At 34.0% G+C, this 4776-nt stretch overlaps 1 long non-coding RNA gene across 1 annotated transcript in view; it reads right to left on the bottom strand.

Moving 5' to 3' along the window:
• LOC104917455 overlaps positions 1 to 3693 on the bottom strand; it is an 18898-nt gene extending 15205 nt beyond the window's left edge. Inside the window, exon 1 of the long non-coding RNA XR_796865.3 lies at positions 3175 to 3693. This is a non-coding gene — a long non-coding RNA (uncharacterized LOC104917455). The remainder of the gene's footprint in view (positions 1 to 3174) is intronic.
• Positions 3694 to 4776: the final 1083 nt, after the last annotated feature.

Below are 4776 nucleotides of genomic sequence, written 5' to 3'. Positions count from 1 at the left end.
AAAAAAAAAATAAAATGAGTAGGCCTTAATTTGCTACGATTCTTATTCCATCAATTGTAAAATACAGTATTTTTGAGTGCTACACTGCATTTTTATTATTTATTTACCTATAGTCAGACAGGCTTCTATAGGTCCTGATATTCTTTGACTTATTTGCACAAATAAAAAATGTAATGCAGTTTATCTTTTTATATCTCACACATCTCCTATGGTATGCAAAAATTTCTCATCACTATGAGACTTTATGATAATGTCATAATAATTCCTTGAAATACTTGTGCAGAGGAGACTACATTATGACAATCAAATACGGAGCCACTAAGAATTAAGAGGAAAGCAAACTGAGAATGTATTGCAATAAGGGCAAAGTTCTCTCAGAAATAAATGGCTGTATACATTTATCCTTTAGTATTTTTACTGAAAATAGACTTTTTTTTTTAATCCTGAAACATGAGTAGATCTGCTTAATGAGAGAAGAATAACATTACTGTAAATTTAAGCAAAAAAAAAAAAAAGCTTAATTTTTAGTGCTTTCTTATCTGTACAGACTTGCCAATTTCTGTGCTTCCTCTGTGTAGTAAGAAGAAAGTAGATTAAAAGTTTCTGCTGTGTTCCATTACTTAATTGTTTACATCCAATTAATTTTTATATTACCTTGAATATAGGGGGATCATTTAGATGAGTAATTTAGGCATTCTTAACTTCTAGGCCTCTACAAGTGGCCCTAATTAGATTACATTTATTAATTAGATCACATTTCAAACTTGTATCATATCAGTGTTTAATTCTGAGAATTATTTATAAAATATTCAGCAAATGTACGATTGTATATTAGTGGTCTCCAAGCTCCATCTATTTATCGGGTTGTATTGTTGTCTGTGCAATAGGAAGTTAAATATTTGTAGTAGAAGGACAAAGAATAAGAGTAGCTGCTACTGAAGTCAGTGAGGCAAGTCATATGTTAAAAGTGAAGGACAGTCTTTAAAATCTCAGTCGTGTGCCATTCAGTTGCTCAAGATGTCTAACTGACATAAAAAGAATAAAATCCTGGAGCTTTTAAAATTAGTGGTTTTACTGTAATGATATGTTGTAGTGAGGATGGAACAAAGCATGCTTTGGCTCTTTAAATGAATAGTTGCAGGATTAGGATATGAACTGAATTCTCAGCACTTCAGTGTTTGCGTGCTTTCAAACCACTGAGAAGAGAAAGTGAAATGAAAAACCTCAATTCATTTTACTAAATTTCTAAAAAGTTTTAGAAGAACTTTTAAGAAAAAAAAAAAAAAAAAAAAAAGGTTTAACTTGTTTGATCAATGCTGGCAAATATTAAACCTAGCTATTCCCTGGTGCTGAACAGATGCCCATAAAAAACAGAGTTCTTCCTCTCTCCACAGTGATGTAATTTATTAGTTTACTGACATGTTCAAGACTTAGATGGTTGCTTACCATTGTTATGACTCAAATTGACTTTAGCAACAAATGGCTTGTACAATTAAGGCCATAGCATGGTTCCAAATCATAGCCTGTTTATTTACATTAGAATAGGAACTGTATATATTCCATTCAGTAAACTTATTTGTGAAAATCTTTGTGGTTTAGCCATGTTAATCCCAAAGGAGAAGTAAGGATGTAAGAATTGTCTATATTCTTACATTGCATTAAACAGTAGATCACACTATATAAACACCACAAATCTCATTTGAAACTCATTTTTACTCATGTTTGGGTTATAGAATGTTTTAAAATCTTTGAAGTATCTCTTAGCCTAAATGAGTGCATATATAAGACTAATAAATGAGTGTTTGGTATATGAATGTCTTGTACATCCCCTGTATGAAACAGATGGGATTTTTATTTCCTGTTTAAATGGTCTAACTTTGATTCTCTCTAGAAGACAATACCTTCTGAGTTAATGTTTCAAAAAAGACATGAAATACATTACCTACAACATGCTTAAAAATTAGAAAAACAGGTTACTTGTATAAAACTCTGAAGATAAAATTACAGACGCAGTGTACTGTTCTTAGCCTCAGTAGATTAAAATATCTTTATAGTGAGGGGAAAAAAAACAATATATGGAAAAGGGAAGGGAAAATCATTTTGAAAGAGACAAAAATGAAATGAAGAACAGGGAAAGGAAAGACAATAAGACAGTAAAATATGTCTAAAGCAATTAATTGATGTGAGATTGAAGTCAGCAGTATTATAAAGTTTTTAAACTTATTTCTTTTACTTTTGATCTGTGTCCAAAATGAAACCGTAGTCACGTGTTTTCATAAAGCCATGGAATCCTTACAGTTGGAAGGGACCTTTAATGGTCATCTAGTCCAACTCCCCTGCACTGAAGGGGGACGTGTGCAACAATCTCGCTGTCTCTCATTTTCACTGTTTTGAGTTTATTCCTCAAAAGTTTGATATTTTTGCAACTAACATCATGTGTTTTATTGCTGGTTTGATAAGAAGTTCTTACGTAGCTACTGATGTCAATATACTAAGTACTATACAGAGTGAAAACACAGCAAAAAACAAGTAAGGAAATACAAGATAACTGCTAACACTACTTGTCTACATGGCAGTATTGGCTTCAGTGAATCAGAGTTCTAATAATATCTTTTGTACACATGAAGACTGAAGACAAGTTTAAACACACGAAGAGAAACAAGATATTTTTAAAGATGTTAAGAGCAGAATCTGCTCCACATAAGGGACATAAACAAAACAGGAAGTCGTTACTTCAACAAAGAGTAAATGGAAGATGATATAAGTGGAAATGGAATCTGGCTTACCAGCAGGTCCCAGCAGCTTCTGACAAAGGATCTTTAGGCTACTTAAATAAGTTTGGCCATGAGGTAATTTGGAATACATACTATAGTGTATATGTACTTTATGTGTTGTTACAAGTCCATTGACAATTGTCGTTGTGTGTTGACCTTGTTTGGCTGCCAGGTGCCCACTATGCACTCTCTCATTCCCCTTCCTCAGCAGGACAAGTGTAAAAAATACAATTAAATATCTCATGGATTGAAAAAATGTCAGGGAGATCACTGACTACTTACAGTAATGGGCAAAATAGACTGAACTTGGGAAGGTAAGATTAATTTAATTTATTGCTTGTTGATAATGAACTACTACAGCAGCGAGAACTGAAAACAAAATAAAACAAACTGAACCTACCTTCTTCCGCCTGCCTCTTCTTCTTAGGCTCAACTTCAGTCTTGAGTTTTCTATGTCTTCTTCTTTAAGTGATTCAGGGGAATGAGGACAGTGGAATGTGGTTGTGGTTTGTAACAATTTGCCTGTACTGTTCTTTCCTTATAATGCTCCTCCCCTGCTTCAGTATGAGCTGGTCTCTATATACTGAAGTTTACTGCTAAGCAGGTCTGCCTGATCTGGTATGGAGTCCTCCACAGACTGTAGTGCAGATCTCTGCTCTGATATGATATGATACACCACGGGCTGCAGGGGCTCAATCTGCTTCAATCACACTTCATCACAGTCCCACAGGAATGTTCTGCTCTGGTGCCCGGAATATCTCTTCTCCTCCTTCTTCACTGAGCTTGGTGTCTTCATGACTGTTTCTCTCCATATTTTCTTCCTTCTCTCTCAAAGCTGCTGTTCAGTGTTTTTATCCTCTCTTAAATACTTTACCACAGAGGTGCAATTCATTGGCTCAGATTTGGCAAGCAGCTGGTCCCTTTTGGAGCCATCTGGAACTGGATTAATACCAGTTAATTATTAAAACAGGGTTAATACCTCTAACTCATTGAAAAAAAAATAAATGGAAAGAGATTTTAAAAAAAGGAACAAACATAACTTTGTCAGGAGAAGAAGCCTGGATTAGAAGCAGTAAAAAGTGTTTTCCTATTGGTTCCTTGTTAAGCACCCTTGGGAAGTTTTGAGAAATTCTTAACCTTCATTTATTGACATTAGTTTTTATCTGAAGAGGACTTATTTTCCTCCAATGAATATAAAACTCAGGAGCAATCATAACAATCTTATGAATATCAGGTAGTTACACTGGTTCAGGTGTAATTTCACTATCTCCTGCACAGCAAAAATATTCTAATTGCTCCAAGGACTTTCAGCCGACGTTTAAAGGGAACTCATTGCTTCAATTTAAACATGACATTTAAGCAAGCTATTTCAAATTGTCTTCACATAGTATTTCTAAAGTAGTTTAAAGAAAGAGATGTATATATCTTTCTTCATGTATTTTCTCACTAGCATAGAGATAGAAAAAGTTTGAGAAATGACGAGACAGAAAAAGAAAAACTAGAAGAACCAGCAAAAGACACAAATATAGACAAAAAGAAAGAGAATTAGAGGATAATAAATTCAGTGATCAGGATAAAACCATGCGCTTTACAGTTATGTATCTGTACCTATAGAAGCTTTCAGTGTTTAGCCACACAAAAAGAACTTCAGTGAAAAAAAGAGCAAAAAAGATCAGTGCATTTGTAACAGTCTGGGCAGCAGAGTATGATGGAAAAAAGACATATACGTGGGCCATTCTGAAACCAGATTTCCCCAGAAGTAACTTGTTCTGTGTAAAGGAAATAGATGAGGGAATATTCGGATAAGTATTTAGTTGTGAGAGAGGTGGGTCTGCTGTCTGATGTCCAAATAAATTTTGAATGTAGATACTTAATAATCACAATAAGTTGTGTCCAGAACCCTTACAGTTTATTTATTTATACATTATATTTTAAAATAGGTTCTATATACAAATCCAATGTTTGTATAATTTCACTTTGCAGCCACCGAGATCATTATAAC

This window comes from Meleagris gallopavo, chromosome 1, assembly GCF_000146605.3.
Source record: "Meleagris gallopavo isolate NT-WF06-2002-E0010 breed Aviagen turkey brand Nicholas breeding stock chromosome 1, Turkey_5.1, whole genome shotgun sequence".
NCBI lineage: Eukaryota > Metazoa > Chordata > Aves > Galliformes > Phasianidae > Meleagris > Meleagris gallopavo.
Note: the sequence above shows the minus strand (reverse complement) of the source record. Positions and strands in the feature narration are given on the sequence as shown.